The following is a 25250-nucleotide window of genomic DNA, read 5'->3' as shown; positions in this document are numbered from 1 at the left end:
CAGCATATCTCACAATGAACCTTGCACGCTCGACCATCTGGCCTCTCTTGACGATTCTGTAAGAAGTCCTTCGCCATGTGGTTGGGCCCACCACGCCTATAACATGTAAATTTTACACCGTCATTACGTGCTTTTGGTTCTGAAGGCATCTGTTTGGTGGAGGCTGCAAATTCTGCAGGGTCTTCGTCATCATTCATGACAGCTCGCGTTCACATCAACAGTTTTTCCGCACTCATTGTTTCCATCCTGGATGAGGCATGTAGTAGATGTTTAACATATTATTTTTTTTTTTAATTTTTTTTTTTTACATGGGGGTCAACACTTATCAAGGCCCAGAGGCCACTCAGGGATAAGGGTTATTGTGTGTACAGTAATCAGTAAGATAGTATTGTAGTAATCATTACTATTGGAGATTTGATAGAGTGTCTTACTTAAGGGGGCGGTTTGTCAGGAATTTGTTTATGTTGGAATTGAAGACATCCAAGTTGTAGTCAGAGAGTTCCAAAATCGTGCACTTCTGAGAAAGAAGCTTTGCTCATGGTAGTCTAGAGACGAATGTGCATGTTAACCAACAATTCAGGTAAGTTACGATTTTCTCTACACTTATCCTTCAAATTCATTATTCTGGAAACTGAATTTCATGTTCTAATTTAAATTTTAGTGAAATTTAAAATGTTTGTTAAGATCAGCTACTTTTTCGGAGAAGCTTTAAAAACACTGTGCAACACTCGAAAAAAAATTCAGGATGTATGTGGCGATTTTTATGTGCAAAAATTTGGTGGAAAATCCATTTCTTGTCTTCTTTTTGTCGAATTTGTTAATTTTTTTAAGAAAAATTGTCACTTTTGATAATTTTGCTGAGAATCTTAGTGCTGTGAGTGATGAACATGGTGAGAGATTGTATCAGAATATTTATTTTATTTTCCAATTCTTGCTGCAGCTGTTCATTTGAACCGGAAATCATAAAAATTGGTCATCTCATATGATGTTTAGCAACAATGTACTGGCTTTACAAGAGTCTAGAATGATATTAAGTGTCTGTACAAAAAAAGTCTGGAAACTCAGTTAAGGCATCTCGTAGATCAGCAGATGAGTTTTGCTTTTTGATATCTCTTTTGTTTTTCCGGTTTTTATGGCATATCAACCATTTTAGGTTTGTTTAATATAGAACCCTAGCATTTATTGCAAACAATTTATTTATTGGTTTGATATGATTGATTTACGGCATATCAACCCTTTAACATTACATTAAAACTAGTGTTGGGGCGATTAATCGAAATCGGAATTGGGAATCAGAAGAATCGGAGCTTTTGAGGGTATCGGAATCGGTATCAGAATCGTTATCGGAATCGGTATCAGAATCGGTATCGGAATCGATATCAGAATCGGTATCGGAATTGATATCAGAATCGGTATCGGAATCGGTATCAGTATCGGAGTCGGTATCGGAGTTGGTATCGGAATCGGTATCAGAATCGGTATAAGAATCGGTATCAGAATCGGTATGGGAATCGGTATGGGAATTGGTATTGGAATCAAATCCATTATCAATCAGTCCTGCTTTAGGATTAAAGAATCAGGAATTGAAAAAATTTGAGCCTATTTTCCAATGCCAAGACCAATTCCTTAAGTTATCTTTTTTTTTATTTGATTAGTTTAAGAAACAGCGTCCACTGCTTGTAGTAATAATAAAATAATAAATATTTAGTTAATTAAACCCAGTAAGACTAAAATCTCTAGATCATCCCCTCACAAGTGTGTTTTTACGTTTGAGAAAATATAAGCACATTTAAGATGTGTTTTTACGGTAATCAGGATAAAATAACAATTTTATAGTTAAATTTAGAGATTTATAAGGAATCAGAATCGGTATTTGTATCGGAATCACAAATTTAGTACAGAATTGGTAATTGTATCAAAATCGTGAAAAATATTGGAATCGTCCCATCACTAATTAAAACAACACAATACTCATATGAAACGCCGTACATTTTATCTATATGTGACTTTTTATTTTATTTTATTAAAAAAAAATGTTTTTCTATGAACGAATGGAATCCATTATCAATCTGTCCTGCTTTCGGATAAAGAATGGTTCATAAGATGTGGGGAAAAAACAATCAAACAATATTTCTCCAAGCATAATCCGTAAAAAAAAAAAAGAAAGAAAAAACTCCTGCAAACAAATAATCTAAATTGTGGCAAATTGCGAATGAAAAATTAAATTTTTAAATTCTTTTTTTTTTTAAATTAAAAAAATAGAATCAGCATCTGGAATAAACAGGAGAATCTGATGAAAATGGTCAAATTTTATTCCTTTTATCTTTGAAATTTTCACCATTTTTATTCTGTAGAGAAAAAGCTTTTATTTTTTTTAGACCAAAATTTGGATTCCAATGGAATTGTTCTTTGTCTTCTGCTGATTTGTTTGTAACAGCTCTGCAAGGGTAATGGCTAACAATAAATAATAATAAAAAAAAAAAACGCGTTGCAATCAACACTGATAATTACAATAGCATTGTCGTCATCGTCATCTTCGTCATCATCATCATCACCAAAAACAAAATCATATAATAGCGTCAGCATCGTCGGTACCAATTCATATTTTATTTTCCAAAAAAGAAAAACAAAAACAAATTTAATTTACATAATTAATGTATTATTCTTGATTTCAAACAACAATTATCGTGTCGCTTGAAATGGTGCAACAATTCGCTTCAATCGCTGCCAGTAATTGTGCATGAAAAATGAAAAAAAAGCAAAAAAAAAACAAAAACAACAAAAACTTTGAGGTTTTAGAGGAATTCCCAGAAGAAATCAAATGATTCTAAAATTCTGGTGAATGGTGGAAGGTGTGTGTGAATGTATGTGCGTGTGTGTGTGTGTGTGTGTGTGTGTGTGTGTGTGGGTGGATGGCTTCTAAAAACTGATATTCCACCATTCAACCATCATCACGATTAATGCAAAACATCAAAAAACTTGAAAAAATTCAGTGAATCTGGATCATCATCATCGTCATCATCACTGTCATCACTGTCATCATCATCAACTGCAGCATCGTCAGCATCATCATCATCATCATCATTTGCAGCAGCAGCATCATCATCATCGTCGTCATCATTAATATCATTAGCAGCATCAGCATCGTTATCATCATCATTGTCATTAATAGTAATAACATCATCATTATCATCATCAATACTATTAAATCATTGTCATCATTACCATAACCATCATCATCATCATTAGCATCATCATCGTTATCATTGTCATCATCATCAATATCATTAAATTATCGTCATCATCATCATCATCATCATCATCACCATAACCATCATCGTCATCATTGGACGGCTTTTAGAAATTGACTTCTAAACTCATCTATCGTTTGTTTTTTACTAAGGCATAACCATTTATGAAGACTCAAAGGCCACTCGAGGATAAGGGTAAAACAAATATCACAATGGATGGTGGGACAACATCTTGATGATTGGTAATGACTCCATCTCAACAAGAATTTGCTTACATTGAACTTGAAAACGACAAATGTCTTAGTCAACTGTAAAGCAGCTACTTGGTACATTCTGTGTGTGTGTACGTATGTGAGAGAGTGGGAGGGGGATTCTTTTTTTACTCCGGCGTCATTACTTATAAAGACTCAAAGGCTATTCAAGGATAAGAGTTAAATGAGTACCAAGTGGCCAGTGAGACAACACTGTGATGATTGGTCATCATGGTGGTGATTAGGTAGAAATTGTTTAAGAGGGCGGCTCAGCAAGAATTTGTTTACATTGGACTTGAAAAAGATTTCTCTGGAAGTCGTTTTGTTCACTAGAGCAAAATCTTCATAGGCAGAATTCCCTTCCTGGCATTAACTTAGTATGAGGACTCAGTGATTTTATTTACTGTGCACACACATCTGGCTGCACAACTCCCCACTTAGAATGCCTCCTATAAATCTGGCATCTTATCACAGTAGTCTCTTATGTCTAAATGGCAATGCTGTACCTTCTTTGGCCAACTACTATATCGTGGCCTTCAAGTCCAATGCAAACAAGTTCTTGTTGAATTGTCCTCTAAGTTAATAAAATTCCACCCCACTTACACCATTAACGATCACTGCACTACTAGCAGTGTCAGAAATTTCGTGAAAATAGTGAATAATTCCACCCCATCTTTCCAAGCTTATAACTCCTCGAAAAATGTAATTCAAGCCCTAATTTTTTTTTTCAATTAAAGGAGTAAGGACCAAGGTTTTATTTTAAAAAAAAACAAAACAAAACAATGTGTTTTTTTTTTTTAAAAAGGTTTTAAACTTCGGACTTTACAGGTAAATTTCTAAAAAACTGATTTTTTTTTTTGTTTTAAATTTGAATATATTATTTATTGACCTTTTCTCTTCAATTTGTGATATATAAAACTATTAAACATAAATTAATTATTTACTTTTTAATAGACATTTCAAAATGAGAGGCGTAAATTATTCGACCCCCTATCTTTCTAAGCTTATAACTCCTCGAAAAATGTAATTCAAGCCCTAATTTTTTTTTCAATTAAAGGAGCAAGGACCAAGGTTTCATTAAAAAAAAAAAAAAAAGACAAAAAGAAAAAATGTGTTCTTATAAAATAAGGTTTTAAACTTCGGACTTTACAGCTAAATTTCTAAAAAACTGATTTTTTTTTTGTTTTAAATTTGAATATATTATTTATTGACCTTTTCTCTTCAATTTGTGATATATAAAACTATTAAACATAAATTAATTATTTACTTTTTAAGAGAAAGTTGAAAATGGGGGGGGGCGTGAAAATGGGGGGGCGTGAAAATGGGGGGGCGTGAATTTAAAAAAAACGTTTGTCTAAAATATTATATTCGATTTATTGGAAAGAACATAAAATTTCACATTGACCCTGAAAATATCGTAAAAATAGAATCAATAGAAAAATTTTGATAGATTTTTAAAATTTAAAAATATTGAGTTTAAAAATTGAAAAATATTGAGTTCGGAAAATTCATTACTGTTTTAAAAAAAATAAAAATATTTTTATTACTTTTAAAACAACTGTAATAGTTTATTTTGGAAGTATAATCCATAAAGAAAATAAATAACCCACTTTTAACAGAGAAATTACGAGATTTTTATATTGTATTCGCAGTTTCGTGTTAGGGGTGTCAAAAATTCCTACAAAAATTCTGATACTGCTACTGCACTACCGCTTTACATTCATTAACTCTTATCCTTGAGTGGCGTTTGGATCTTGATAGGTGGTGACTCCCTTGTAAAAATAAAAGAATGATTTAACTATGAAAAAAATAGCCATAAAATATTTTAGGTGTTAAAACGTGGCATCATTGTATGCGCTACTTTTTTTATATTATTTATTTATTTATTTATTTATTTATTATAGACTATCATCCTCATCTTTTAGTTGTTGTTTCACGACGTTTCGGCCAACTATTCCTCTGGCCTTCGTCAGGTGATTACCGTGAGGGGGATAGGAACTCCGAATCTCCTAACTGCATCCTCAGCAATTACTGCCTTCCATAGTTGTTGTCGTCTCACCACGTTGTGGCCAAGTAAGCCTCTGGCCGACCTTTGGTAGGATTGAAACTACTATCTCTAGACAATGCTCATTTGGAATCGTAGAGATTCGACGTTTCTATCCACCGTGCCATGACCCCTGAAGGGCGATCAAGGTTGGATGTTTTGGTATTATAAATCCACGTTTATTTATTATCAGAGGCTTGCTTGGCCAAAATGTAGTGCGACAGCAACAACTATGGAAGGCAGTAATTGCTGAAGATGCAGTTAGGAGATTTGGAGTTCCTATCCCATCGCGGTAACCACCTGATGAAGGACAGAGGAATAGTTGGCCGAAACGTCGTGAAACAACAACTAAGAAAGATGAGGATAACAGTCCATAAATCCATTAACAATACTCATCTCAATAATGAATTACAATTAAATAAATAATATATACACATATTCTAGATTCAACAATTTTTAACATTATCTAAGACAATAAATATTAACTATTTATGAATAATGAATCAAAAAAATATTATATAAAATATTTTTAAGTGTTAATCATGACAATATGAGCATAACAATATGGCCATAACAATATGAGCATACCAATATGACCATACAATATGACCATAACAATATGACCATAAAAATATAACCATAACAATATAACCATAACAATATGAGCATAACAATATGACCATAACAATATGACCATAATAATATGACCATAAAAATATAACCATAACAATATAACCATAACAATATGAGCATAACAATATGACCATAACAATATGACCATAATAATATGACCATAAAAATATAACCATAACAATATAACCATAACAATATGAGCATAACAATATGACCATAACAATATGACCATAATAATATGACCATAAAAATATAACCATAACAATATAACCATAACAATATGAGCATAACAATATAACCATAACAATATGAGCATATTATGTTATTACATTCGTAAAATGTGAATGATGCGGTATAAAAACCAAAGATGGCGTAAATATCATAAAACACAAGTGCAACTACTTTTCCGATTTTTTTTTCGGATTTCTGTAATCATGCCAATATTCTTTTTATTTTATTTTAAAGTTAATGAGTTCTTATTCTTCTGATGAGTCAGGGCGGAAAATATTAAAAATTAATATAATTATTATATGTTTGTTTCTGCAATACGAAACAGGTGCTGACAAGAATTGAACATTTTTAACATACCGAAAAAAATAAATAAATAAACGGTAAGATGAACATTTCTGAATTCAAAATATAGACTTTTTGTGATTCGTTCATATATATAGAGAGGAATAGTGGGTCGAAACGTCAAAAAACAACTGAAAGATGAGGATAATAGTCCGCAATGAATAAATTAATAAATAATACTCATCTCAATAAGAATCTCAATTAACTAATAATCTACAGAATTTGAACCAAACTAAACTGACTATTTTAGCCTTCGAACAAGCTTTATATGTGAATAGTTAAAGTATTTGTTAGGAACAAATTTTGTTCTGTAAAAACAGAATCATTGCAGTTACAGAAACTCTCTTTTTTGAAATGGAAGACGAGGAATATTAGACGCCATTGTAGTTTAGTGTTCGTCTGTTATATTTGAAAATTCATTGAATAGGACAGTATTCAGCCAATAAAGAACACAGCAAAAAAATAAGTTGCTAAGCTGAAGGGAGCGGTCCGTATTTATTGAGGGCTTTCCAGCTGACTACAATCCGATTGTCTTCAAGTCCAACGTAAACAAGTTCTTGATGAACCGTCCCCCTAAGTAATCCAATTTACAAAAAAAATCTTCACTACTTATGTTTACTACGCTGTAATCACATTTACTGGTGTATACCAATTAAACGTTATCCTTGAATGGCTTCCGGGCCTTGATAAGTGGTGATTCCTGTGTAAAAAAACAAACAAAAAAAAAAAACACAGAAAATGAAACAATGAAGGACTACACTGTAAAATGGATCCAATGAAGTAGTTCCGGTTATTGGTCAGAGAGTAAGGGGATATTTTTTTTCTGAATGAGTAAAAGTTACATCATTTCCCATAAGTATGTCTATTTTGTGAGAGTCAGTGAGGTCAGAATTAATCTGGGAAATTCTGAAATCGAATGAAACTGTTAATTATCGGAAATATGCATCCGTTATTAGCAGGAAGCGTGATCATATTGGAGTTATATGTAGCGGCTTTGTTTCTGTTCCTATGGTGAAAGAATTTAGACGGGAAAATTGACTTTATTTTATTAATATAGTATGCATCACTTCGCCATTTTTTTTATTGGATTTAAATTTCCGTTCAAACACAAAAACTCTACCAGCCTTTTCCAATTCACATGGTGGTCATTAATTCGATTAGTTGACTTGACCATGATATATTACGCTGATCTTATCTGCACTGTGGGAAATAAAATCATACAAGGAATTTTATTATATTATCGTTTCCACTGACGTCGTCTGCTGCATTATTTAGGATAACAGACTTTGATTTCATTTGCATAAGGATAAAAATGTAATCTATATCAATAAAACAATATACGTATGTGTGTGGCACAATGGAGAGCGCCCCGTTAGGGGGAGCTGGGAACGTCTACATTAATGAACCTTGTGCCTAACTTGTCTGTACTTATGAGGTGCAGACGTCTTAAGCAGGTGCTTTGTGGGTTAGGGAAGGTTAGAGCATGTCGGCTGGGTTTGAACGACCGTCGTTTGTTGATATTCAACCAAGTCAAAACGATTTGAGATCCCAGAAAACGAAAGGTCAAACCAGGAGAACTCACCATCGAGGCGTACGAAAATAAAACAATGTTCAAACTGTATGAATATATCTTTCTCTCTTTTTATCTCTCTCCTCTCTCTCTCTCTCTCTTTCACTCCCCTTCTCTCTCTTTATTCATTGAAATAAAGAATTAAATATAATTCTATTATTTTAAAAACAGTTGAAGCTTGCATTTTGAGGTCGGCGGACGCAACACAGCAGTTTTAGCTGCATGCGTCTGGTTTCAACTTGGTCTTTATAAAAATATGCTTCGCTAGTATTAAATGTAAAATAAATTATATATTTTTATAAAAAAATGCCTTTGTTCGCTATTTTTGTACAAGCGCCAAATTTTTTTCCATTTTCTTCCTTTGAAGATCGTAATGCTAAGTATGGGGCAGCCAAACAAGCTGCCAACATTGCCCTGCTTTTTATTGAAACTAACCGAGAGCTCTTTTTATTATCCTCGCTGTTTCCTTAAGTGCAATTGTTTGGATCTCTTTTGCATTTGGTTCACCAGGAATATTCGTTAGGTAGGAATTCAGATTCTTCTTCATAAGACCTGTGGCACCTATAATAACTGGTATGATTGATATCTCCCTAAGATTCCAGTTTCTTTTCATGCGGTCCCTGCTGACGATAGAAATGCTGCCTGTGACGATGCAATGAAGACAAGAAGCCACCCATGCCAGCCAGTATATCGACCCGCTGTGTTACTGTTTACATGTGCCTATCGTTTAATATCGTGTCTAACGCCTGGGGAACATATTCCTGAAACAAGTAACTCTCCCCGGGAAACGATAGTGTAATATGTATGTCTGTATGTAACCGATAAACTCTTAAAGAACTAGTTACATAACAAGAGAATGAACAAGAAATAGTAATCATACACCGAGGATGGTTTATGATGAATAAAATCTTTGTTTGGATGAATGAATAACGCGTACAGAAATATGTCAGCAAGTTGAAATGTAAAATGTTCATTTCAACTTGTCGACATATTTTATTTCTTTTTGCCCATGCGCAAATTTATTCTTAGCTTGAAACGGTTAAATTTAACATGTTTCTCATCTAACCATAGCTAAAATAGTAGGGAATGTGGCTAGAGCACTAAATGTATTGGTTTTGATTTTATCTTATGACACTCAAATCAGTTGTTTTAATTTAAACTTTTGAAATCAGTACATTATATTAGGTACAATGTAATATTCAATGCTTTGGTAATAAATACAAAATATACATTATTTAAAATATATTTTAGCTTATTTTACAACCGGGCAAGGCCGCCCCCACTAGTGTTAAATAAACGTTATCTAAATTAAATTCCCAAGAAAATGACCTATTTGTCCTGAGGATTGTTTGTCATGAGGATGATTTGTCAGGATTATTTGTCCTGAAGATTATTTGTCCTGAGGATTATTTGTCCTGAGGATTATGTCCTGAGGATTATTTGTCCTGAAGATTATTTGTCCTGAGGATAATTTGTCCTGAAGATTATTTGTCCTGAGGATTATTTGTCCTGAGGATTATGTCCTGAGGATTATTTGTCCTGAAGATTATTTGTCCTGAGGATTATTTGTCCTGAGGATTATTTGCCCTGAAGATTATTTGTCCTGGGTTATTTGTCCTGATTATTTGTCCTGAGGATTATTTGTCCTGAGGATTATTTGTCCTGAAGATTAATTGTCCTGAGGATTATTTGTCCTGAGAAATTATTTGTCCTGAAGATGATTTGTCCTGAGGATTATTTGTCCTGAAGATTATTTGTCCTGAGGATTAATTGTCCTGAGGATTATTTCAGGATTATTTGTCCTGGATTATTTGTCCTGAGGATTATTTGGCCTGAGGATTATTTTTCCTGAACGTTATGTCCTGAAGATTATTTGTCCTGAGGATTAATTGTCCTGAGAATTATTTGTCCTGAGGATTATTTGTCCTGAAGATTATTTGTCCTGAAGATTATTTGTCCTGAGGATTAATTGTCCTGAGGATTATTTGTCCTGAGGATTATTTGTCGTGAAGATTATTTGTCCTAGGATAATTTGTCCTGAGGATTATTTGTCCTGAGGATTATTTGTCCTGAAGATTATTTGTCCTGAAGATTATTTGTCAAAGATTGTTTGTCCTGAGTATTATTTGTCATGAGGATTATTTGTCCTGACGATTATTTGTCCTGAAGATTATTTGTCCTGAAGCTTATTTGTCCTGAAGATTATTTGTCCTGAGGATTAATTGTCCTGCGGATTATTTGTCCTGACGATTATTTGTCCTGAAGATTATTTGTCCTGAAGCTTATTTGTCCTGAAGATTATTTGTCCTGAGGATTAATTGTCCTGCGGATTATTTGTCCTGAGGATTATTTGTCGTGAAGATTATTTGTCCTAGGATAATTTGTCCTGAGGATTATTTGTCCTGAGGATTATTTGTCCTGAAGATTAATTGTCCTGAAGATTATTTGTCATAAAGATTGTTTGTCCTGAGTATTATTTGTCATGAGGATTATTTGTCCTGACGATTATTTGTCCTGAAGATTATTTGTCCTGAAGATTATTTGTCCTGAATTATTTGTCCTGCGGATTATTTGTCCTGACGATTATTTGTCCTGAAGATTATTTGTCCTGAAGATTATTTGTCATAAAGATTGTTTGTCCTGAGTATTATTAGTCATGAGGATTATTTGTCCTGACGATTATTTGCCATAAAGATTATTTGTCCTGCGGATTCATTGTCCTGACGATTATTTGTCCTAAGGATTATTTGTCCCGAGGATTATTCGTCCTGAAGATTATTTATCCTGAAGATTATTTGTCGTGAGGATTATTTGTCCTGAGGATCATTTCAGGATTATTTGTCCTGGATTATTTGTCCTAGGATTATTTCTCCTGAGGATTATGTCCTGAAGATTATTTGTCCTGAATATTATTGTCCTGAGGATTATTTGTCCTGAGGATTATGTCCTGAGGATTATTTGTCCTGAGGATTATTTGTAATGAAGATTATTATCCTAGGATTATTTGTCCTGAAGATTATTTGTCCTGAGGATTATTTGTCCTGACGATTAATTGTCCTGAGGATTATTTGTCCTGAGGATTATTTGTCCTGATTTTGTCCTAAAGATTATTTGTCCTGAGGATTATTTGTCCTGAGGATTATTTGTCCTGAGGATTATTTGTCCTGAACATTTTGTCCTGAGGATTTTTTGTCCTGAAGATTATTTGTCCTGAGGATTATTTGTCCTGAAGATTATTTGTCCTGGATTATTTGTCCTGATAATTTGTCCTGAGAATTATTTGTCCTGAGGATTATTTGTCCTCAAGATTAATTGTCCTGAGGATTATTTGTCCTGAGGATTTTGTCCTGAGGATTATTTGTCCTGAGGATTATTTGTCCTTAAGATTATTGTCCTGAGGATTATTTGTCCTGAGGATTATTTCTCCTGAAGATTATTTGTCCTGGATTATTTGTCCTTAGGATTATTTTTACCTGACGATTATTTGTCCTCAAGATTATTTGTCCTAAAGATTATTTGTCCTGAGGATTATTTGTCCTGAAGATTATTTGTCCTGAGGATTGTCCTGAGGATTATTTGTCCTGCGGATTATTTGTCCTGAAGATTATTTGTCCTGAGGATTATTTTACCTGAAGATCATTTGTCCTGAAGAGTATGTCCTGAGGATTAATTGTCCTGAGGATTATTTGTCCTGAGGATTATTTGTCGTGAAGATTATTTGTCCTAGGATAATTTGTCCTGGAAATTATTTGTCCTGAGGATTATTTGTCCTGAAGATTATTTGTCCTAAGGATTATTTGTCCTAAGGATTATTTGTCCTGAGGATTATTTGTTTCAGGATTATTTGTCCTGGATTATTTGTCCTGAGGATTATTTGTCCTAGGATTATTTGTCCTGAAGATTATGTCCTGAAGATTATTTGTCCTGAGGATAAATTGTCCTGAGGATTATTTGTCCTGAGGATTATTTGTGCTGAAGATTATTTTTCCTGGATTATTTGTCCTGATTATTTGTCCTGAGAATTATTTGTCCTGAGGATTATTTGTCCTGCAGATTATTTGTCCTAAAGATTTTCCTGAATATTGTCCTGAAGATTATTTGTCCTGAGGATTAATTGTCCGGAGGATTATGTCCTGAGAATTATTTGTCCTGAAGATTATAATAATCCAGGACAAATAATCCAGAAATAATCCTCAGGACAAATAATCCTCAGGACAAATAATCTTCAGGACAATTAATCCTCAGGACAAATATTCGTTAGGACAAATAATCGTCAGGACAAATAATCCTCAAGACAAATAATCTTAAGGAGAAACAATCTTTGGACAAACAATCTTCAGGACAAATAATTTTAAGGAAAATAATCTTCAGGACAAATAATCCTCAGGACAAATAATTCCTCAGGACAAATAATCCAGGACAAATACTCCTCAGGACAAATAATCCTCAGGACAAATAATCTTCATGACAAATAATCCTCAGGACAAAATTATTTGTCGTGAAGATTATTTGTCCTAGGATTATTTGTCCTGAACATTATTTGTCCTGAAGATTATTTGTCCTTAGGATTATTTGTCCTGAAGATTATTTGTCCTGAGGATTATTTGTCCTGAAGATTATTTGTCCTGGATTGTTTGTCCTGAGCAATTATTTGTCCTGAGGATTATTTGGCCTGATTATTATTTACCTTAAGATTACTTGTCCTGAAGATTATTTGTCCTGAGGATTAATTTTCCTGAGGATTATGTCCTGAGCATTATTTGTCCTGAGGATTATTTGTCCTAGGATTATTTGTCCTGAAAATTATTTGTCCTGTGGATTATTTGTCCTGGGGATTATTTGTCCTGAGGATTAATTGTCCTGCAATTATTTGTCCTGGATTATTTGTCCTGAGGATAATTTGTCCTGAGGATTATTTGTCCTGAAGATTATTTGTCCTGAAGATTATTTGTCCTGAAGATTATTTGTTATAGTGGATTATTTGTCCTGCGGATTATTTCAGGATTATTTGTCCTGGATTATTTGTCCTGAGGATTATTTGTCGGTAAGATTATTTCTCCTAGGATTATTTGTCCTGAAGATTATCCTCTGAAGATTATTTGTCCTGAGGATTAATTGCCCTGAGGATTATTTGTTCGGAGGATTATTTGTCGGGAAGATTATTTGTCCTAGGATAATTTGTCCTGGAAATTATTTGTCCTGAGGATTATTTGTCTTGAAGATTATTTGTCCTAAGGATTATTTGTCCTGAAGATTATTTGTCCTGAGGATTATTTGTTTCAGGATTATTTGTCCTGGATTATTTGTCCTGAGGATTATTTGTTTCAGGATTATTTGTCCTGGATTATTTGTCCTGAGGATTATTTGTCCTAGGATTATTTTTCCTGAAGATTATGTCCTGAAGATTATTTGTCCTGAGGATTAATTGTCCTGAGGATTATTTGTCCTGAAGATTATTTGTCCTGAAGATTATTTGTCCTGAAGATTATTGTCCTGAGGATTAATTGTCATGAAGATTATGTCCTGAGGATTATTTGTCCTGAGGATTATTTGTCGTGAAGGTCCTTGGATTATTTGTCCTGAAGATCATTTGGTTATTTGTCCTGAGGATTATTTTTCCTGAAGATCATTCGTCCTTAGGATTATTTGTCCTGGGGATTATTTGTCCTGAAGATTATTTGTCCTTAAGATTAATTGTCCTTAGGATTTATTGTCCTGACATTATTTCCTGAGGATTATTTGCCCTGAGGATTATTTGTCCTTAAGATTATTTGTCCTGAGAATTATTTGTCCTGTGGATTATTTGTCCTGAGGATTTTTTGTCCTGAGGATTATGTCCTAAAGATTATTTGTCCTGAGGGTTATTTGTCCTGGATTATTTGTCCTGATTATTTGCCCTGGGGATTATTTGTCCTAAGAATTATTTTTCCTGAAGATTATTTGTCCTGGAGATTATTTGTCCTGAATATTATTTGTCCCGGATTATTTGTCCTGATTATTTTTCCTGAGGATTATTTGTCCTGAGGATTATTTGTCCTGAAGATTATTTGTTGTGAGGATTAATTGCCCTGAGGATTATTTGTCCTGAAGATTGTTTGTCCTGAGGATTATTTGTCCTGAGGATTATTTTTCCTGACGATTATTTGTCCTGAGCATTATTTGTCCTTAAGATTATGTCCTGAGGATTAACGCTGAGGATTATTTGTCCTGAGGATTATTTTTCCTGAAGGGTATTTGTCCTGAAGATTATTTGTCCTGAGGATTATTTTTCCTGAATATTGTCCTGAAGATTATTTGTCCTGAGGTTTATTCGTCCTGAGGATTATTTGTCCTGAGGATTATTTGTCCTGAAGATTATTTGTCCTGAAGATTATTTGTCCTGAGGATTATTTCTCCTGAAAATTATTGGTCCTGAGGATTATTTGTCCTGAGGATTATTTGTCCTGAGGATTATTTGTCCTGAGGATTATTTGTCCTGAAGACTATTTGGCCTGAGGATTATTTGTCCTGAGGATTTTTTGTCCTGAGGATTATTTGTCCTGAGGATAATGTCCTGAGGATTATTTGTCCTGAGGATTATTTGTCCTGAGGATTAATTGTCCTGAGGATTATTTGTCCTGAGGATTATTTGTGTCCTGAGGATTATTTGTCCTGAGGATTATTTGTCCTGAAGACTATTTGGCCTGAGGATTATTTGTCCTGAGGATTTTTTGTCCTGAGGATTATTTGTCCTGAGGATAATGTCCTGAGGATTATTTGTCCTGAGGATTAATTGTCCTGAGGATTAATTGTCCTGAGGATTATTTGTCCTGAGAATTATTTGTGTCCTGAGGATTATGTCAGAGGATTATGTGTCCTGAGGATTATTTGTCCTGATGATTATTTGTCCTGGATTATTTGTCCTGAGGATTATTTGTCCTGATGATTATTTGTCCTGAAGATCTGGTATTATCTGGATTCTTCAGACTATTGTTTTCATTTTGAATGTTATTTTCACAACGTTTCAGTAGGTATAGCCTCCGACCTTCTTTTGGTACATTTTGTCAAACTCAAGAATCTTTATGCTTAATACGAGAATTTGCTTGGAATTTCGAACAAATCCAAGAAGATAGCATCCTCTCATTCCGTCAGCCACAACCATGTCAAAGTCTTAAGTAAGTTGTAATTGTATTCTGAGTATCGCCCACACTGAGGAATCAACTTTCAACTTCCAAAAGAATGTCACTTGGAACTGAATTTAACTTTACACTTTATCCATTACGCCATTATGTCATTGTTAGAATAACACTGAAGATGAGAACAGTGATCTGAATAATCCAAATTATTAATCCTAATTTCAAAAATTCAAGCATTAGTCAATTAGTTGGGGTTTTTTTTTACATAGGCATCACCACTTATCAAGGCCAGGAGGCCACTCGAGGATAAGGGTTAAAGAGTGTACAGTAGAAATTGAACAACATAGTAATCGTTAGTCATGGAAATTCGGTAAATTTGTTAACTTATATGGAACGGCTCATCAAAAAACTTGTGTACATTAGACTTGAAGACGACCATATTGTAGTCAACTGGAAAGCAGAAAAACGGAAGACAAATTCCATAGGCATGCAGTTCTAAGAAAGAAGCTCTGCTCATGGAATCTACGTTTAGGTTTAGGCGCAAATAAAGAGTGGTGGAAATTAGTGATAGTGTTTTCTGCTAGACAGGTGTTTCTTGTGAAAGTTTGGCGAGGGGGGGAACCATAGATTGGAGCTCAGTCGAGCACTTGCCATGAAAATAAGGATAAATCACAGAGAAAATTTTGTGAAAGCAGTTGTAAAAATATCATTGATTTTCATCCCATTTCTCGCACTCATTTACTTATATATAAAGTAAAGTTTGGATGTTTGTCGTAACATCACAGTAAAAAGGTTTATCTAAGAGACAATAAACTGGGGATTTCAATCCGATTTTTTTTTATTGTCATTTCACCCCTAAACAAGGCACAGAGCCACTTAGTCACGAGGGGTTATTATTTACGAACATATTTGCAGGGATACTATTTAGGGAGTTGGACAGCGAGATGTCTGTTCACATTACACTTAAATTTCTGCATGTCAGTATAGTCAGGAAAGCAGAGGCTCGGGAGGGAATTCCAAAGTGCAGCAGTCCGAGGAAAAAAGCTATTTGCATATAAGGATTTATGGTATCTAGGGATTTCTAGTGTAGGAGTGAAATGTTTGCTTCGTGTTCGGTTTATCGCAGGTATAGTCGGTGAGGGGGTACTAGCACTTTGAGTTCGTCAGAGCACTTGCCATTGAAATACCTGTAAAACAGGCACAAGGATGCCACGTTTAAGCGATGGGGCAGCGGTCGGAGTTTAGTTGATTGTTCAGGACCTATTAGGTTGGCGACTATCATTATTGATGTTAGAAATTCTTTGAGTGAAGTTCATCATTTAAAATTGAAATTATATAAAATAACAACAAGAGACAAATGTTCCGCCATTTTCAGAGTTTCCGTTTCGAATTCAATATTTTATTTGTTGGTTAATTTTAATTAGGACTTTACCAGTTATGTCACGGGTCCTTGTGAATTAAATAAAAGAATCTTTTTGAAATTCTGTGCAGATTTCCGAAGTTTGACAGAAAGGTTCCTGAGTTTGACAAGATACACATGAAGAAGGTTGAAGGTTACATTGACCCAAAACGTTGTGAGAATAGCAGTGAAGATGAGATCCAAATAATGCGAGACTTTGGTTGGATATTTTTGCATAAAATTCTAAGTCATTGATATGTCCCATGAAAGAGATATATTCGTTTGAAATAGCTGAGTGATCTTGGCTACATATTCGCATAATTATCTAGTAAATCACTTTATTGAATATTGTTTGTGGCTGGACGTGGTATATTCTTAATGCAAGTCTTTCAGCATATCTTTCAACGTCTCTCCCAAGCTGCTTTACTAGTCGTCATTTATGGTTTAACCAGCCAATCAAATGCTTGTGAAGATGAACCCGGATGTACTCATATTCTTTACATGTGTTATCCATTAAATTTATGGAGTATTTATTTATAAAAAACAATCTATTGTAGAATTGAGGCCATTTTTTTACGACTTTTATAAATGCTTAAAACTTAGCAGACAATTTCTTTGGCTATTTTTAAAAAAAATGTTTTTATATTACTTGTTTTGATAGGACTATTGTTCTCAGCATGTTGGTTGTTATCTTAAAAAAGAAAGAAGAAAAGTTACTGGCTTTGTAGATGGTTTTTTATTCTTGGAGTTGTTTATTTTTATTTTTTTCGCCATTGTTTCGTATGCTTGAAAAACACCTTTGTCAATCATATTTTTTTTCACACACACAAAACCATGGCGGGAAAAAAATAAAAACAACTCCAAGAATGCGAAACCATCTACGAAGCTAGTATCTTTTCTCTCCTTTTCTTCTAAAATAACAAGCAACATTCCTGACAGAGGTTGAAAGCTACAGCGAATAAAATGTTGCGCAAATAACACTCAAGATGAGAACAATAGTCTGGTGAAAACAAGTAATATTAACAATTAGACCTCATCTAAAAAATTCAAAACTGGTAGATCATGTTACAGTTCAAATGATCTAATCAGATTTCAAGAGAGTGAAAGCAAAGCCGTATGAGGTGCAAATATGGAGAACAAATGTCAAGTTTTTGTGCTTTTCTAAACCAAAACCATCCATGGCCGATTTACTTAAGGAATCATCCATGAAAGCGACCCACCACTCACCCCCACCCTTCCCCCCAAAATCAGATGCAATTTCAAACTTAAGCATGACAAACCAAACGATAGACACAGAGTCTTATGGAATTTCTGTGAGGATTCTAGAATACTATCTGTCTATTCAGTCTCTGCATGTAACGATGAAAATTTGGTTCCTAATTAAAATGCTTGACAGATCGACCAATGAATAACGCTCCTCGGAGATGCTTGGACATGTCTAATACAAAGAAAAACCTTCCTATGACGTCATCAGATCCAAAACTGTCTCACAAAAACCAAAATGCAAGTTCAAATGTAAGCATGATAGATCAAGCGATAGACACAAATTCTTATAGAATCGTTGGAGGATTCTAGAATAATATTTGCATAAATAACACTCAAGATGAGAACAATAGTCCAAGCAAAACAAATGATATATACAATCAGCCATCATCTAAAGAAATTCAGAACTTTAAAGAAAATTCTGTAATATATGGTTTCGTATTCTTGGAGTTGTTTATTTTTGGTTTTGGGGCTGTGGTTTCGTATGTGTGAAAAAAAATTTTTTTTTGGTTTATCAAAAAATAGCTGTAATTACTACAGAACCAGTAACTTTTCTCCTTTCTTTTTCAAGATAACGACCAACAAGCCTGCCGAAGCATTGAACACGCTACACTGATCGAAGCATTGCACAAATAACACTCAAGATGAGAACAATAGTCCAATCAAAACAAGTAATATAAATAATCGGCCATCATCTAAAAAATTAAGAACTGTAATTTTGTTTTTATTTTTCAGTTGAATACACACTAGAAACCTTTTTTTTTAATTATGGTTTGTTATCTGTCCGATATAGAATTCCTATAAACATGATCTCAAAAGGAAACGAAAAATTCTAAGGAATCGTTTCCTCTTTGATCTAACTGAAGACGCCAGGAGATATGACAGATTCGATTTAAGATAAAAATTTCAATGTTCCATTCACATTCCTGAAATGTTAATATACAAAGTGACGTTCTATAAGTAACGCCTCCTATTTTTTTTATTCCATTGCATTGTTATAGTGACTGAACTTATGCATTGTTATAGTGACTGAACTTATCCATTCATGACTTTAATTTTTCATCTCTCTGTTGCAGATATTGACGGTGTGAGACTGTAAGAAGGCAACCCCTGTCATGGACGTGCGTCAGAGGCACAGATGCGTAATTTAATTTCGTCTATGCAGAAGAAATTGAACAGATCAACATTCACCGGCTCCTGTTGAACGTTTACGAAGCCGAACCAGTTGATACCAGGACAGTTAAGAGGTGGGTTCATCTATTTCAGGGTGACAACAGACATGTGAGTGACAAATTGAAAACGTTTTATCACCAAGGCATCATTCATTGCTAGCAAAAGTGAATTGAGAACGCTGGTGACTATGTAGAAATACGTTCTGGAGCACAAAAGGTTGTTGGTTTTATTGGCATCAATACCGTCTTCAACGTTTCAGTTTTTGAGTTAAAATATAGGAGGCCTTTTTCTTTGGAACGACCCTTGTATCTGTAAGCATATCTGTCCATCCATCGTTGCCGATGAAGACCACGAACAATACTAATGATGCTGTGATTTGTGCATGAAGGTTTCTGTGGCAAGAGTTGCGCAATCCACAGCCACACCTCTCTTGAGCCGGCACTGTTTCATTCCAGTGGCAAGTAGAAATTCAGGACGACTGAAAACAATGCCAAGATAAGCGGAGAGCACATACGGCGCCTGCTATTCTCAAATAGTCACTCATCTCAAACTGACTAGGCTCATTGTTGCTCAACTTCGGTGATCTGACGAGAACCGGTGTGTCAACGTCATTATGCCGTGTGTGTGTGTGTGTGTGTGTGTGTATATATATATTATCTTTATGATAAATACATATTATATTCGTACACTTTACACTACTTGTGGTTTCTGTCATTTATAACCCCTAGCACGGGTCTGCAACAGATAGACAGTTAGGATTCGTAAGAAAATGCAAGTTGTGTGTCACGGAAATACGTTTTTTTTTTTTTACTCTAATAAATGTTTAATTCAAATGTTCTTGAAATATGAACTATTTTAGAAAACAGAGATTATAACTGAAGTGACAACAGTTTAGCTACGGGCGCCATTTAATTCTATGGATATTTTTTTTTTAAATCGAAATAGCCCCCGAACAAGGCGTGAAGCCACTTAATGAAGAAGCATGCAAGAACAAAAGGCGATAATCGTTTCCAGCCCTTTTCAGACTAGCTTCCTAGCTGGGCGGTCTACAGACCGACAGCGTGCCTTTTCGGCAGGCGCGCGCACGCGCATACCTCACGCCACTTACTACTATGTGGGGCAAAAAGCTAACAGACCGTACGTACACTTTATACGCTTTCTCTCTCCATGAACTGGATTGACATTCTCACTCTTTCTCTCTATATATATACAACTGGTCCCTGAGAACACCACCGCGTAGCTGACTTCTAACATGGCGCACAGTTTAACTGATGTCAACCCTCTATCCTTTTCTTTGTCTACATGATGGACTGCCATTTCTCGTTCCACTACATTACTTACTTCTGTTCCCACGCGCGAACAAACGATAGTGACCCGAACGTGAGATGAACACACATTTCCTTTTTCTTTCTACACCACCAGTCCTGCAACAAACGATGGTTACACCCGCGAGGACATGAACACGTGTTATATCTAAAACATTCATTCTTTCAACAGTAAATAAACGACGCGTTTATCTTATCCATCAATTGAGTTTTTGTTTCCTTCAATTCCATTCGTTTCATTATTTTCTTTTGTAACGGGATTAGGATTTATATATCCTAGTCCTCTACACTCGCAAAGACAACGGATGGTTATTTACCTTACCTTGAAAATTAAGGAAAAACAGGTTTTAGGAAGTGAGTTGCATAAGCCAGTGGTTTATGTACGGGAGCTACTGGAGTTGGAAGGTGTATATTACAACGGATAAACAAAAATTGTCGAGAAGCAATACCAAAAAATAGAGAGTTATAATTAGCAAAGCCTCCTATTTATAAACTACACAACGAATACGTTGAAGATCTACAAAGATCTTTTGTACACAGGAATTTATTCTCTAAATGGTCACCAGCATTCTCAATGTTGGGCTCTTTTGTACCTTAGTAGTAAAACGTTGAAGTGCATTTTGTTACTCACATTTTTGTCACTCAAAAATTGAGCCCCCTACGTCACTTCCGGTTTGACGATGGGTGCAAGTCTTAAGTAATTGTTCTTACTATCACCCTAACTTAGAGTTGAATCTTAAGCATCAAAAGAGTTCACTTAGCTGGAACTGAATATTACTTAGAACTTTAAACAAAACACTGTCTGATAGAGCTGGCCTCTGGGTTATCTCCCTTGCATGCCGTTTCGTACAAAAAAAATTTTTTTAATGCGAAACTGTGAGTGATGAGAATAAAAAAAGGGAAGAATGTAAAAGTAAAAGGAATATAAATCGAATAAAAATGCAGAAAATAAAAATATGTAATTTATATAAAAAAAAAGTAAATAAATTTTCAGCATGAGAGAATCCCAAGATCAAAGTTACAGAAGGGAGGAGAGGAAGGAAGGACCCTACGGCTGGCCTTGCTTTCAAGTTACATGTAGATATGATTTGACAGGTATTAGGTATGATTAATGTGTTATAATTTTCAGGTTATATGGTGTCCAAGATAGGTTACTTTTTTATTCACCCAAACCAAGGCATGATGCCAATGAAACACAAAAAGCTTATGCGATAAGTGACCCCCCCCCACACACACATGTGCGCATATATATATATATATATATATATATATATATATATATATATATATATATATTTATTTATTTAAAAATTATACATGCATATTCCGAAGACGAATCCATGGTTTCATTGTATTGAAACAACCTTCTGTGGTTGACTAAAATCCTATACACGTCATGTGTTTTTTTCGTTAGTTTTTTCTCCTTCCACTTTACGCTGATGATTGTATGGGATTTTAGTCAACTGCAGAAGGTTGTTCCAATACAATGAAACTGCTGGTTCGTCTTTGCAATATGTATGTACAGTTTATAAATAAATATTTGTATTTAGCTCTCACATTTGTGATCGAGCACTTTATTTGATTTCTTTTCATCACATTCTGGCACCCTATATATATATATATATATATATATATATATATATATATATATATATATATATATAATCTGTGTGTGTGTGTGTGAAGTTGGTGCAAAATTAATGTCGTTTTTGACGTTGAGTTAAACGTCAAAAAATGACATTATTTTTACAACAACCATATATATATATATATATATATATATATATATATATATATATATATATGTATGTATGTGTGTGTGTGTGTGTGTGCAGACCGTCCTGTATTGCTCGGTCGTAAAATACACTTAAATATGATATTTAATTAATTCGGTTTTCGTCTTTTTTTTATTATATTATATTGGACGTAATGATTTAGAAAGTTAAAAAAAAATGACTAGTGCGCCACCACCAGAAACCTTAACCAAGACGTCTAGCTTAGGAGTTACTTTTTCCTTTGACGTTAATACTTGTCCTATGAAGACATGTTTGCTGCAAGGCTAAAAATTAAAACATGAACCATAGATATTACAGTACACATGCATATTCCCAATGCCGTCGTTCGACCTTCACTTGGCAAATTCCATTTTCTTCATTTTCACACTTTTGCACCGATTTTCTCTGGCTAAAACTCAAATATAAAGTTTCGCATGGGGTTGAATACCCTATATATTACGTTTCATGTCTGTAGACGAAAAACTGACAGAGGAATTTGGTAGACATTTTTTTAAAACATATATGTATACACGCATACATAAATATATAAAGAAAGAGGTTTGTATTTCCAGCGCGGCCGTAGCCGAGATTGAACTCACTACACGAGTTTGCAGTGTAATTCAAATTTTGTCGGTAGCTGAATACTTGATACCCCGTCAGGACTATTTCATCGTGACACCATCACTAGATGAGGTGCCTTACACGACTTAAGAGAGTCCAATGTACCCTCGAGAGAAGGATAGACCGCGCTAGTTTCTCAACCTGGTATTTTAGCTCGCGGTATATACAGCGCCTTGCCTTCCCAAATGGTCACCCATCTGGTACTGGGCAGGCTCAACGTTGCTTAATTTCTGTGATCTTGCGAGAACAGATGTGTCAACGTGATTTTGTATTTACTATAAACATTTTACGCAAATATTACGCAAGCATAAATCATGTAGAATATCTGCATGAATATAATTAAACGTAATAGTAAACTAAAGATGATCATCCCATAAGAAAACAGAAGAAAAAACAATAGGGAATTAATTAAAATGAATGTTTAAAAGAATATGCAAATTAGCTAGATCTTGTGCAGATTAATGAAATTCTTACGACCCATATATAACGAAGTTGTATTTTCTTTTTAAATGAATAGAAAAAAGGGGTTTTAATATGAATATCAATGCACAAAACACTGAAATTTATTTATATATGCATATATATAGAGAGAGACGTGTATATCTCTTCTCTTCTCTATATAAATAAAATGAACTCATTTTTTCCCGTCTGATTTTGACATTAATAGGATTAAAAATCAAGATATTTCATGCAAATATAATATGCACAAACGGCAGAACAATATCTGAGGTGTGTTATAGGCTTATTATTTCTCAAATTCCTCGATAATCTTAGATTTCTATACTTTTTCTGCTGAGAAGTCACGGCCAAAATCGGTTAAGATCAATGGAAGTGGTAAAATATTTTCTCTCTAATAAATTCCTCCTCCCCCTGCCACCACTTAACACCGTTTGGGGATCGTTCACAAGGAAAAGTTGAGAAGAGAACACCGGTTTGGCTTCGTAGTTCTTTCATGTGAAGTTATTTAAAATCACTAAACTAAGCTGCAGTGCTCTGTGGCGTAGTGGTTAGCGTGCTGGACAATTCACATTATATTTTCACGTTCGCGCCGACCTACCGTAGTCGTTTTTTTTTTTTTTTCCCTAAACAACTGGAATGAACTTTTCTTGGTGGCCGAACTGTTAACGTTGCAGATGTTCTTTTTTTTTTTTTTTTTCACACTTTTTTTCCTACTTTTACTCATGACTCCGGGTTTGATCCTTCCTACTTACCTACCATAACATTTTTTAAAACTCCCCCCCGTCCCGGAAACAAACACTCGGGCAACGCCGGGTATGATTATGAGTAAATATATAATATTGAGGTATATATTTTATAAAACAACAAATAGTATTTTCAATGAAAGTGAATTTTAAGTTTCAGAGCATGTATATTAACCTGGAATTATACACAGACCCCCCCCCCCACACACATATATATATATATATATATATATATATATATATGTATATATATATATATCAAATGATTATATATACATATATATATTTCTCTGAAAATATATTTTATGACCTTATAATATATACCAATCCTTTTTTAAGAAGCTCAATGTAATTACAGAGCAATATAATGAATGAATGACAAAAAAAACTATATTCCAAAGTTCATGATGTTTACCATCTTACAATTTATTCAGTTGACATTTACAATTCTTGACAGTATCTGTTTCGTAACACAAAATCTATCACTTAATTATTATATCAATCAGTGAATCGGTCCTGGACATGACCTTAAACTATATCCGATGGTGAGGCCCCAGCTTGCAGGCTTTTGGGGAGTGTGGAGCCACCCTTTAATTGCTATTTCTCCCAGATCCACCCTGACCCGGAGTGGTAGTACCTGTTAGGGTCCCAACTATGGTTTAAATAGAAAGCGACTTGAAAAACCCCCCAAATATATTCTATTAAAAAATTGTTCTTCAAAATCATTAGATTTGGCATTAAATAACATGAAAAGGGTTGATATGCCGTAAAACAACCAACCAATCAACAACAACAACCAATCAGTGAATCTATTTTGCCCTTAACTCATCAGAAGAGATAGCAACAATCAATTCATCAAAAGGAGATAAAGTTCGTTTTTGGACATGATTAAAAATCCGAAAATTGGAAGAGAAGTTGTAAATACCTAATAATATGTTTACATTACGCCATATTTGCCTTCTGGTACCTAAGGTACTTAAGGTAATGAAGCTTTTATGCATTTTTATTCTCATAGCATTTACATCCTAGTTAACATGTCGTAGAATAGATCTTGT

Source organism: Euprymna scolopes, chromosome 27 (genome assembly GCF_053919585.1).
Source record: "Euprymna scolopes isolate OS-2025 chromosome 27, ASM5391958v1, whole genome shotgun sequence".
NCBI lineage: Eukaryota > Metazoa > Mollusca > Cephalopoda > Sepiida > Sepiolidae > Euprymna > Euprymna scolopes.
Note: the sequence above shows the minus strand (reverse complement) of the source record.